This window comes from Saimiri boliviensis, chromosome 19, assembly GCF_048565385.1.
Source record: "Saimiri boliviensis isolate mSaiBol1 chromosome 19, mSaiBol1.pri, whole genome shotgun sequence".
NCBI classification, from domain to species: Eukaryota; Metazoa; Chordata; class Mammalia; order Primates; family Cebidae; genus Saimiri; species Saimiri boliviensis.
This window is the reverse complement of record NC_133467.1, coordinates 45,275,063-45,288,734: the sequence shown is the minus strand read 5'-3', so window position 1 is coordinate 45,288,734 and position 13,672 is coordinate 45,275,063. Positions and strand designations below refer to the sequence as shown.

General features: G+C 39.9%; 1 long non-coding RNA gene across 1 annotated transcript in view; it reads right to left on the bottom strand.

The window, feature by feature from the left end:
* Window positions 1-1,972: 1,972 nt before the first annotated feature.
* The window catches only part of LOC141582154 (uncharacterized), a 157,745-nt gene continuing 146,045 nt past the window's right edge, over window positions 1,973-13,672 (bottom strand). Inside the window, exons 3-4 of the long non-coding RNA XR_012514992.1 lie at window positions 10,127-10,306; window positions 1,973-2,403 (exon numbers count right to left, since the gene is read on the bottom strand). This is a non-coding gene — a long non-coding RNA (uncharacterized LOC141582154). The remainder of the gene's footprint in view (window positions 2,404-10,126; window positions 10,307-13,672) is intronic.

The following is a 13,672-nucleotide window of genomic DNA, read 5'->3' as shown; positions in this document are numbered from 1 at the left end:
CATTTTCTATGTGTTTCAGCAGATAATGCATTGTGCCCCACTGCTACTGATGAACCACGTAGGAAGCTAGGTGAGACCAAAGCCGGGATTAACCAGCAGTCTGCTGGTCAGGAGAAGGGTGAGAAGGAGCCAGTGGGGTCCTACCCATTCTCTATCAGCTTATCTAGGACTCTCCAATCTCTCTACTTTCTCATTCTGCCTAATACAAAATACAGTACAAAACCTGTCTTCCTGAGACTAAAATAATTCACCCATGCTTGGTGTCCAGGGCCCACGTTAATCATGTCTGAAACTTGGTTTAACAAATGCACAATGAATCATCATCGCTTTCATCTCTTTAAACTATGACGCAGTCATTAAAACATACCTAACTTGACTTCAAGATGCGCAGGGTAGAGAATCAGAGGGTTGGATGGGCATGGGGAGCTGGGTGCAGGCTCAGTCTCATCTGGCCTTCGCTTGCCTTCCTCTAAGCCAGATTGCCTGAGGGGAGGAGCAGTGTAACATCTGCTTCCAGTAATGAAAATCCACCCTACCAACAGAATGGCCATACATTGAGAAGAGGGAAGTACTGAGTTCTGAAACTCAGTACTTCATGAGTGAAGACTCATCCCAAACTCCTTCGATGTAAGTTTACTATCTATCTGTGGATGTTATCAGACTACATAATCTTGTAAATTTGTTTAGACCATCTTTCAGTTATTTTGAGTGAGTTATGCTTTTTCAATTAGTTGATGGTTGTTTTTTTAAAACTGGGAAGAAATGCAGATAACTGTTTTCTCACCATAAACTGAGCACATATGATGCTTTGAGCCATATAAATGTTTCATGGGTTTTGTGAACTGTACTGGTAGGAAGAGAATTCTGACATGTCACCTCATAATTCTTTGTGTAAAATCAACATGACAACAGCTTGAAATTGAAATCTAAGTTCAAACCTGATTAATAGTTTCATAAAATCTACAGCGGTAGTAAGTGATTGCAGGAAGGAAAAAATTATCTGGGTAGTTTTCAGCCATACTGATGTGTACAATGAATCTAGGGGTGATCAAATGTTGAGTGCATAAATAAATGAGCTAATATGTAAGTGGAATGTTGATAAATTATCGATCGATGGCCTAAATAGTACATACGACTTAGTTATATCACTGACTATCTAGATCATTCTGCTTCCATGAATTGGTTTTTCTAGCTCCATTCTTTCCAAATCATCAGGAATGCTTGATTTATTACCTGGCTAACCAGGAGCTCACAGGTATCTTCTCATCCTTGAGCCAAGGGCCTTCACTCATCACTGTTTCTTTCCTTGATTGTTACTTGCAAGTGATAAATGTACTTGCTTTTCATCATCTCTTCTTCCAATACATGCCCCATGATGAGAAGGACTCAGCCTGGCTTGTTATTCCCATAAGGACAAAGGCCAACTAAAAATAAGAAGCTCGACTCTGTGTAAAGGACTGAATTGTGCCCCACACTAAATTTGCATGTGGAAGTCCTACCCTCTAGTGTGACTTTATTGGAAGAGAGGGCCTTTAAAGAGTTAATTAAGTTTAGATGAGATGACAAGGATTGGGCTTCAGTATGATAAGACTGGTGTTCTTCTAAGAGGAGAAAGAGACACAAGAGATCTCTCTCTCTGTGCATGGAGAAAAGGCCACATGGGAGGGAGTGAAAAGGTAACTGTCTCCAAGATAGGAAGAGCCGTCTCACCAAAAGCCAACCCCACTGGCACCTTCGTCTTAGACTTTCGGCCTCAAGAACAGTGAGGAAATAAATATCTGTTGTTTAACTTACCCAATCTGTAGTATTTTGTTAGGAAGCCTATAATTACTAACTGACTCATATATTCTCCATGTTAAAAATAAGAAAAGAAGCACCTTTTGCTTAGGGCGTTTATTTTAGAAAGCTTGTACTTCTTTGTCATTTTGAAATGTATGTAAATATTCTTAAAAGATAACTTAGTCTCATTAGTTTTAAGACCCAAGGATGCTGTTCTGAAAGCCGGGGAATCATCACTTTGAAAATTATCAAGGAAGATAACACCTCCATTTCTCAGGTTCAGTAGGAGGCTGGGAGAGTAAGTTCTGCAGGTATCTTACTCCAAGTTGCAAGACAACCTCCTTTTATAAAGACATAAGAAGTTTATTTTTTCTTTGGAAAAGCCAATTGTCTAACAGAGACGGTTACCCCAATTGCTAAGAACGTTTAAAATGAAAGGTGTGTGACAAATGGGACTGTAAAGTCCCCTTGAGGACAAGTTATTGCTTACCTTGAGAATTTGTATGTTAAAGGTTGTATCTGTTTTTTATATAAAATGTGAGAGTTGTTTTTTTTTTTTTTTTTTTCTGTCTTTGCAACTGCTGAGCTGATTTCCTGAGAAGTGCATCTCACTCTGGTTTCATGCTAAAAGAAATAAAGGTTATTCAATTAGAAAAAGAGGAAGTCAAATTGTCTCTATTTGCAGATGACATGATTGTATATTTAAAAGACCCCATTGTCTCAGCCCAAATCTCCTTAAGTTGATAAGCAACTTCAGCAAAGTCTCAGGATACAAAATCAATGTGCAAAAATTATGAGCATTCCTGTACATCAGCAACAGACACACAGATAGCCAAATCATGATTGACCTCCCATTCACAGTTGCTACAAAGAGAATAAAATACCTAGAAATACAACTAACAAAACATGTGAAGGACCTCTTCAAAAAGAAGGACAAACCACTGCTTAAGAAAATAAGAGAGGACAGAAACAGATATAAAAACATTTCATGCTCATGGTCAGGAGGAATCGATATTGTGAAAATGACCATACTGCCCAAAATAATTTACATATTCAATGCTATCCCCATAAGCTACCAATGACTTTCTTCACAGAATTGGAAAATAAACACCTTAAGCTTTATACGGAACCAAAAGAGAACCTACATAGCCAAGACAATCCTAAGCACACAATTATGGAGACATCATACTACCTGACTTCAAACTGTACTACAAGGCCACAGTAATAAAAACATCGTGGTACTGGTACCAAAACAGATATGTAGACCAACGGGACAGAACAGAGGCCTCGAAAGTAACACCACACAGCTACAACTGTCTGATCTTTGACAAACCTGACAAAAACAAGCCATGGGGAAAGGATACCCTAGGTAACAAATGGTGTTGGAAAACTGGCTAGCCACATGCAGAAAGCTGAAACTGGATCCCTTCCTTGCACCTTATATAAAAATCAACTCCGGATGGATTCAAGATTTAAACATAAGACCTAACACCGTAAAAAACCTAGGCAGTACCATTCTGGACATAAGCATAGGCAAGGACTTCATGACTAAAACAGCAAAAGCAATGGCAACAGAAGCCAAAACAGACAAATGAGATCTAAACTTAAGAACTTCTGCACAGCAAAAGAAATTAGCATTAGAGTGAACTGGCAACCGAAAGAATGGGCAAAAAATTTTGTGACAGAGATGAAGAGACACTTTTCAAAAGAAGACATTCATGCAGCAAACAACCATGAAAAAAAAGCTCATCACTGATAACTAGAGAAATGCATATCAAAACCACTTTGAGGTACCATCTCATGCCAATTAGAATGGCAATCATTAAAAAATCTGGAGACAACAGATGCTGGAGACAATGTGGAGAAACAGGAATGCTTTTACACTGCTGTTGAGAGTGTAAATTGTTCAACCATTGTGGAAGACAGTGTGGTGATTCCTTCAGGATCTAGAAATAGAAATATTGTTGGACCCAGGAATCCGATTATTAGATATGTACCCAAAGGATTATAACACTTTCAATTATGAAGACACGTGTACACGTATGTTTATTGTGGCAAAGACCATAGCAAAGACTTTGAACTAACCCAAATGCCCATCATAGATAGACTGGACAAGGAAAATATGTCACATATACACCATGGAATACTGTGCAGCCATAAAAAATAACTTCATGTCCTTTACTGGAACATGGATGAAGCTGAAAACCATCATTCTCAGCAAACTGACACAAGAACAGAAAACCCAACATTGCATGTTCTCACTCATAAGTGGGTGCTGAATAATGAGAACACACAGACACAGGTAGGGGAACATCACACACTGGGGCCCAGGGGCTGAGGGGCTAGGGGAGGAATAGCAGGGTGTGGGCGAATTGGGGAGGGATAGCATTAGGAGAAATACCTAATGTAGATGACGGGGCAATGGATGAAGTAACAACCACCATGGCATGTGTATACCTATTGAACAAGCCTACATGATCTGCACATGTATTGCAGAACTTAAAACATAATATTTTTTTCTAAAATATAAGTGGATGGTGAACAATGAGACCACATGGACACAGGGAGGGGAACATCCCACACTGGGGCTTGTGGGTGGTGGGGGAGGGGTGGGGAGGAACAGGCAGGGGTGGGGGGATTGGGAAGGGATAACACGAGAAATACCTAGTGTAGTTGATGGGAGGATCAGATGCAGCAAAGCACCAAGACGTGTGGATACCTATGTAACAAAAATGCACGTTCTGCACATGTACTCCAGAAATTAAAGTGTAATAATAGTATTTCTTTCTCTTCTACCTTCGTGGAGAAGTTTTCTTGGTTGGGGGGAGATTTCGTTTTCAATTATGTGTCTCTAACACCTCCCAGTCTCAGTGAGAATGTTAAACATATATACATATATACATATATATGCATATGTATATGTATATATATATTTATATATATATGTATATAAACATCTTCTAAATTAATACTTTATCTCTTCATCTGTATTAGTCCAATTTGCATTGCTGTAATAAAGGGATACCTGAGGCTGGGTAATTTATAGGGAAATGAGGGTGATTAGACTCATGGTTGTGCAGACTGTCCAAGAAGCATGGCACCAGCATCTGCTTCTTGTGGGACCTCAGGGAGCTTACAACCATGGCAGAAGGCAAAGGGGAGCTGGCACCTAACATAGTGAGAGAGGAAGCAAGAGAGAGACGGGGGGCAGTATCACACTTTAACAACCAGATCTCAGTGAGTGAAGAGAGCAGGAATTCAGCCATTACTGTGAGGAGGGCACCAAGCCATTCATGAAGGATCTGCTCGATGAGCCAACACCTCCCTCCCAGCAGGCCCTACCTCCAACACTGGGGATCACATTTCAACCTGAGACTTGAAGGACCCAAACATTCAAACGATATCACCATCTCTGTTACTACTGTATCTACACAGATAATGAGGGGTTCTGTTAGACTTCATTACATCTTAATTCTGCTGCCCATATCAGATAAACAATGGTAGGCTGGTAATGAGGAATCAGAAGTATAGGCCAAAAGTGGTTTTACTCAGATGGCCATAGCATCATTTTAAATGTTTGGAAAAATTAGGTTTCTTGGGTTAGTGCACTGATTAGTGGAAAATGCCCTGTGCTTGCAGTTGGAAGAATGTGGATCTGAACTCTGTTCCACCACTGACTCTCTCTGTGAGTCTTACCAGTCTCCTAATTTCACCCTGAAGCCCAATCTCCTCATCTGAAAACGTCTCTTGTTTCTTCTAGGGTCACTGAGAGACCAGATGAAATATTACAGGTGTGCTTTGCGTGATGAACACTTGTACCCTAGTGTTTTCTTAGTATTCACTAACCTTGCCATCTAAAGGGACTGTGACATTTACCAGCTAGTTTCCAAAGGGGCTTACTCCTAAAGGAAAGGAAAACTGATCTTTCCATTTCCAGTTCATCTGTCCATTCTTCTACTCCTTTAAACTTCTTCATAAAGACTGTCTTGCCTTTCAGCATTATATTCTATCTTTAATAACATAGGACATGGTGCTCACAGTTTTGCACATTTGTTCTGCATTGGGGGTTATGGTTCCTAAGGGGGATGCCCTATCAAGTTACCCTGTCTTTTCAGCTCAAGAATTCAAGGTGTTTATAAACTGAGGAAATACAATGACTTCAAGTGGAAAATAAAATGAGGAATAACTGCATTCTACAAGATAGCAGTGCAATTTAGAGCTAGAACAGGCCTAGTGTGTTCTAAATCTAGCATAAACACATTTTATGTTATAAATATGGATTTTAAGTAAAAAACCAAGCTTTCTGTTGTGATTTATTTATTTAGGTTTCTCTCTAATTTGGTTGAGGTCTCTCTTTAAAGGAGGCCAGAAGCCGGCCCATCTTCAGGAGAGCCCCGGCCAGGAGGAAAGGCAGGCTCTGGGGTGTCAGTCAGGTAAAGCACAAGGAGGAGGCAACACCAAAACACAGGAACAGAAGAAATCTCTAACTTACACATCCTGGAGAAGGTCGGGGAGCGTCTGCAGCCCGAGGGGCAGTCTGAAGGCCGTGAGGAACCAGAGAGCAGAGGGAGGGCCTGAAGCTTTCTTCTCGGGCTTTCCCGTGAGGGTGTGGCTTTGCTGATTTAAGAGAACACGTGGAGCTGGGCTTATTTACAGGGCTCTGGTGTCGACCATTAGGTTTTATCATGACCAGCAGCTGTGTGATGGGTGGGTTCTGACTCAGCGGGATGGGCCGCATCACGACCACTCAGGGAGGGGGAGGGTTACCCAGATCGGAGGGGATACAGTGAGACTGGGCTTCAGACAACTTAGGTCAGGTCTGAAAACGGATGCTGAGGCAGCAACTATTAAACACATTTATGGCAGCTTTCCCCGAAACCTGGCTTTTAAATCATTTATATTACACATGAACAAAAACTAAACTGAAAATATTTGGAAATAACCCCTTTGGTTTGCACTAATAAGTGGGAATCAAGTTTCTAGGTTGTCCTATTTTAAGTCAAATGACAATGTTATTTAAGTTCTCCTATTCGTAGTTTCTCCTATTATAAGTAAAATGACAATGTCATTTCATCTTAAAGCTAAGATATGAAAATAGAGAGGGAAATATGTAGCCCTTTACCTGAGGTGTCAAAGTGTTTCTGTTCATAAAGGCCGTTTTAAGTTTTAGTTTCAGATTTATCTTGTTACTTTAGTGCAGTCTAGGTGAAAATATTCTTTTGAGGCTGTTAGACACATGTTCCCATTTGGAAAAAAGATATTTCATTGACCATATATGTTTCTATTATGATTGTCGAGTGTTTCTTTTATCTAGAGGTTTATATTGCTAAAGAAGTTGCCTATGGTTACAGTTTGCAGCCAACAAGTTACCCTGAATTAGCAAAGGTGGCTCTTGCTATAGGAATGCTGTGGCGTGAGGCTTAACCATAGTTCTCATATTGTGGTTCCCGAACGAGCAGCATCAGTTGTGTCTGAGAACTTATTATAAATGCAAATTCTCAGACCCCACCCAGACCTACTGAATAAGAAACTCTGAGTGGAAACCAGCAATCTGTGGCCCAACAAGCCCTACAGGTGATTCTGGACTGCACTAGAGAGCCATCAATTTAATGTTACAGAAACCCCTTTAGGGTTTCTGTAGCACATTGCTTCAGTAATATAAATGTTGACTTTATTTTACTTAATGGCATATGTGATATAAATGGTATATTAATGTCATATAAATGACTATAAATGGTAGCACATTACTTAAATAATATAAATGGTCAACATTTTAAAATTCTTTTAGCTGGTACTGAAAACCACTATCCTGTTTAACAAGGGTTCAGCCTAACAATAGTGGTGGTCATCACAATTCACAGTCTTGGCCAGTTGGTCCTGTTCATAGGCACAGTCAGTGATTCACCCAGAGGACTCACAATGAGTTGCAAACATGTCCCTTCTGCAGAGCTCAGACCGGGATGCCTTTTGAGGTGCTAACTGGCAAAAAATTTTAAATGTCCTTGCGATTTACCCTGCCCTCATCTTCACCCTCATTCTGGGTCTTTGCTTTCCATGAAACAGTCGCTTTCTCTGTGACCTTATTTATCCTCTCTCACTGTGTGCCCTTCCTCAAACTTGCAGAGAATCCACAAGATTCAGTAATCACCTTCTGAAGGTAGTTTCAGAACTGACTGCTCTCTTAACTATCTCTCTATCTTAGTAAACACAGTCACTTAGATGTCCTCCTGTTAACATCAGCACAAATAAATAAAACTGAATGTGTGCCTCACATCAGCTTCCTATCTGAGCGTCCACATTTTTGTCAGTGGGAGGTTGCACAGATCTACAAGTTACCCTGATTCCCCTTTCTCCTTTGCTGGCTTGACCCTGGAATGAGCTATAGATTTTCATAATATATATCGTATTTATCCATTTCTCCATTACTGTATTTAGAATGTAAACACCGGAAATGGGAAACTGTTTTCCAAAAGGCCTTCTTCTGTCCCTTTCTTATTCCCTCCCTCTCTTTCTCCTTTCTTCCCTTTCTCTTAATTCCGTCCTTTTTTCCTTCTCTCCTCCTTTCTTTCCTCCCCTTCCTTCCACAAACAGATGGCAAAAGAAATGATTTAGCTCCTCTCCTTCTAGGTGTCCCACTGACTAAGAGCAGCCTTTGCGTTCTTGAGCCTCAAAGTACTCCACGTTCTGCTGACAATCTACTTCATTCATCTCCCTCCATCCACTTCCTGTATTGACACTTATTGGGTCTCAAACTCAGACACACCGAAAAGCCTGATTGAAAGAGATATTTGAGACCAAATCCTAGGGTTTCTGACACAGTAGTTTCATGGTAAATCCCAAGATTTAACATTTCTGAAAAGTTTTCATGTGCTACAGATAGAATGTTGGTATCTCCCACAAATTCATATGTCCAAGTCCTAACCCCGCAGTGTGTCTGTATTTAGAGATAGGGTCTCTAAGGAAGTAAGTAAAGTTAAATGAAGTCATAGGGTGGGGCCCTGGCCCGATGAGATTAGTGATTTTATAAAATAAGGTGTTATTATAAAATAAAACACCGGAGAAAGGAAAGGAAAGGAAAGGAGAAAGGAAAGGAAAGGAAAGAAGAAAGAAAATGAAAGGAAAGGAAAGGAAAGGAAAGCAAAATCAGATGTGGGTGTAATGCACACTAGCATGAGCAGTGGTGCGGTGGTGGTGGCGGCGGATAAGGTAATCAGGGAAGCCTTTTCCGTGAATGTGATAGAAGTGAGGGATGAGCCCTGGGAACTAATTTGAAGTTTCTTCAAACGGTTGCAAGTAGATTTACCGTATGACTCAGTGATTCCATTCCTAGCTATATGCCCCAAAGACCTGAAAACAGGTGTTCAAACAAAAACTTGTATGCTCTTTAAATATGTCAAGATCATAAATATGCAGGAAAGTCTTGGAAACAGTGTCAGGAAAACTGGATCAGAATGAAAAAACATATTATACTCCCAAGCGGGACAAGAGGTAAAAGTTAAATGAGTTCGTGAACTGAATTATCATGTAGGAACCATGCTGATTTCTTGATCTAGGGGTTATGCGGTGGTAACCTAGGAGAGTTTCCACACTTTGGATAAAATATACCGGAGTATTTTGTGGGATGTTGCAAATCTGGTACAGCAATAACTGGTGGGGACTCTAAGAAAAGAAACAGGTTATATTTTGCACTGCTACTGGAAGTTTCCTAGAAGTATGACATTATTAAAAAGTAAATTACTTTTTAAAACAACCATGTCAATACTATGCCAGAAAAGCAGAGACATCACCAAAATCCACTATAGAGGCTACTCTTCATCCAAAGCTGTGAACCCTTATAAAAGCCTCAATGTCAACCAACTCCACTTAGTAGATATTATTATACTTATTAGTATTAGAGGCTGCTGTGTGGACACATTAGTTTTACTGCACAGTGTGGATATTAGTGTTAGGGCATGGTGTACATATTATATTGGTGTTGGAGAACAGTGCAGATATTACATTAACATCAGGGAACCATATGGATAGTATTACATTAGCATTAGAAGCAACAGTGTGGATATCAGATTAGCGTTAGAATATTATATTGGTGTGGATATTATGTTGGTGTTAGGGTATGGTCTGGATATCATAGTAATGTTAGGGCACGGTGTGATTATTATGTTAGAGGCCACTGTGAGAACATATCTTAGCAGCCACTGTGTCTGGATATTGACAATGATATCAGGATGTAGTCGTAATGATGGGATTTGGGGATTTCATTTTTCTAGATGAATTTCTTCCTTTGCTGAGTACTCTAAAGACTCTCTTGTCTGCACTCAGGGCCATGGAAAGGAAGCTTTTTACTCACCAATGAACAAGACTTAGTTGACACCACCGTCGTGCTGCCCCGAGGAAGTCTTCGGGCACCTCAGAGGGAAGTTGGTCAGGGGTGGGTTCGTGCGCCCTCTGGTGGCACCAGAGCTCAGCACAGATACTCTTGCTCAGTTTCTCAGCAGACGTGCACCCCCGCCTGGCTGTCCTGAAATACCTATAAAATTCAATATTGAGTTTACTCAATGTAATAATTTTAGAAACTCAAACCAAAATGAAACCCACTGCAGCCATTCCTTCCCAAAGACGGTGATGGAAGACTTTGGAAGCCATGTAGAATCAAATGAATATATACACAAATTAAGAAAAACAAAAACATACTCAAAATAGTCCAGAGACTGTAATTTTAAATGCAAAATTATAAAAAATCTAAAAGGAAATCTATATGACGTTGAGTTTGGTGTTGACTTGTAACACAAAACATTAAATGCCAATTCATGAAAATATTGATAACGGAGTTCATAAAACTAAGTATTCTACTGTGCAAAACTGTATGCAGAGAACAAAAAGAAAAGAGAGATGCGAGAAGATAATTACAAAACACACACGTGATTTTAAAACTGGGTAAATATCTGAACAGATACCTAACCGAAGCAAATATACTGATAGTAGGCTGGACATGGTGGCTCATGCCTGTCATCCCACATCTTTCAAAGGCTTAGACGGGTAAATATTCTGAGGTCAGAGTTCCAGACCAGCCTGGCCAACATGGAGAAACCCGTCTCTACTAAAAATACAAAAAATTAGCCATGCGTGCTGGTGGGCACCTGTAATCCCAGCTGCTTGGGAGGCTGAAGCAGGAGAATCGCTTAAACATGGGAGGTAGAGGGTGCAATGAGCCAGTATCGTGCCATTGCACTCCAACCTGGGTTACAGAGCAAGAAAGACTCCATCTCAAAAATATATATATATATTGTTAACAACATATCTCATACATGTTGATATGCTTATACGAGGGGAAACTAGTTCGGGTCTACACAGGAAATCTGCATTTTCCTCCCAATTTCGGTGTGATTCTAAAACTAATTTAAAATAAAGCCTTTATTTAAAAATTGTAATTTTTAAAAATATCTCCTTACTTATTTGCACTAATAATAAGTAGTAATTGACACTAACTACTCCTACTTTTCAAAACAAGGGCATTCATGATGCTACAAAATAATTTATGCAAACATATATAATTTCAATGAAATGCCTATTTTACAAGATTTACGTTAAAATAACACATCCATGTAAACATATTTATCATATCTTTTTTCTGGTGGTGTGGTTCACTCTCTAGGAAATCTGGTCACCTTAGAACCAAGGAAAGAATTCAGATTCTGGACAGTATTTCAATTTACAGCAGAATGTTTTCAAAAGTATAACTTAAAAAAAAATTAAAATAGCAATTGATTGTGACTGAATCACTTATTATAATGAATGCTTGTCTTTGTTTTGTTTCCCAGCATTCCTTTTAGCTACAATACAACAAAAGCAAATATTTGCCACTGGAAAAAAATATTCAAAGAAAGACTGTAAAGGGAATTTGTGACCACAATTATTCAATTTTTCATGACGATGCTTTCTAATACTGAAAAGCTTAAAGGGTTAGTCAAAGTTATCCCCCCAAAGATGCTTTGAAGTAATCGATGAAACTAGAGAAACAAAAGTGACAGGACAATCAATGCGACTTTAGATGTCACTGTGTCTCATGAGAAACAGTAATTTACCTTTAGAGGATCGCTAAGAATTACTGGAAGCCCAGACTCTGGAATACATCTAAATTTAGTTGTCAATATCACTAGCAATGAATGTGATAAAAAGGGATCTGTGTTTTATTTCTGTAATACAATATCAATGCAGTATTTAATGCTCCAAGGAAAATAAGTTATACCTGAAATACAGTTGACAATATCAGAATCAAAATAAGCCTCCTGACCAGGCACGATGGCTCATGCCTATAATCCCAACACTTTGAGGGACCAAAGCAGGTGGATAATCTGAGGTAGGGAGCTCGAGACCCGCCTGACAAACACGGAGAAACCCCATCTCTACTAAAAATACAAAAATTACCCAGGCTTGGTGGTGCATGCCTGTAATCCCAGCTACTGGGGAGGATACGGCAAGACAATCGCTTAAACCAGGGAGGAGGTGGGTGTGCTGCCCCAAGATCACACCATTCCTCTGCCCTACTGTATGTGTAAAAATGCAAATTCACTGAACCAGACTAAATTGTATTCAGTAGAAGGCTGATCAAAAAATTCAAAAGAATGCAACTTTTGTTTTATCTACTTCTGTCCTAGAACCACCCCCCACCCCGCCTTCCTACCTCCAGTTGTTCCACCTCACTGAACCGAATGACTTTACATCTTGCACACAGTGATTGGTGTCTCATGTCTCTCTAAAATATATAAAAGCAAGCTCTACCCTGACCACCTTGGGCCCTTGTTGTCAGGACCTCCTGAGGCTGTGTCATGGGTATGTCCATAACCTTGGCAAAAAAACTTTCTACTTGACTGAGACCTGACTCAGTTATTTAGGGATCACAATCCACAATCACCATGGTGTGACATTTGACTACAGCATTCAGTACAGAGATGAGCTATACAGGTATGGTATGTAGCCTGAAAGCAAGAAGCTATACCATATCACTTACACCATCCAGGTTTTACAAGGACACTTGATGGTGTGTGCACAAAGATGAAATCACTAAAGACACATTTCTTAGAAAGTATCCACATTGTTAGGAGATGCTTGAGTGTATTTTAAATGGTTAAAGCCTAGGAGAAAAAAAAAAGCAACTGAACTGTTATGGTTTAATAACAAAGCTTAATAGAGTTAATGTATTTCATCTAATCTAAGATGCTAATAATTAACACACATTATTTTATGCAACATCACAAATAGGCTGCCAACTAAACCAACTTTCTGAATGACAACAAAAATGTAAACTTACTTCTATTAATGCCAGGAAAGTAAAATGAATATGAATCATGGTTTTGACATGTTAAAGCAAAAAAGGAGAAAGCCGCTAGCCTGAGGTCTTCCCTAAGCAAACAAAACCGAACTTTGAGGCATGCAAACTGACTTAAAAACGTTAACAAACCAACCAGTCAATGACAAAATACCCAGCTGCCAGCTGGCTGTATGACTATTGACACTGAGGGAACCATCCCCACAACCGGCGGTTGCCCAGCTGGAGCCAACGAGAAACCTCACTCAGCTGCCACCGCTGAGAGCTGGAAGACCCAAGCCCTATTTTTCACTCTGGTGCTTCAGGCACGATTCATCATTCCTTCCTTCAAATTTGCCTAAAATTCTTCTAACCCCTAAATTCTAACTTTTAACCCTAACCCTTAGCCCTAATCCTCACCATAAACCCTAACGATACGTTAGTTTCTACGTTTGCACTGATATGTCAGTGTTGATTATTAAAACTTGCACTGCAGCCGCCTGGCCTTGGGTGGGGAGAATCTAGGTGCGAAGGATTCAGAGGAGCTTTCGGTGTCCAGTTTTCCATACCGAGATCTTACCAGTCTCT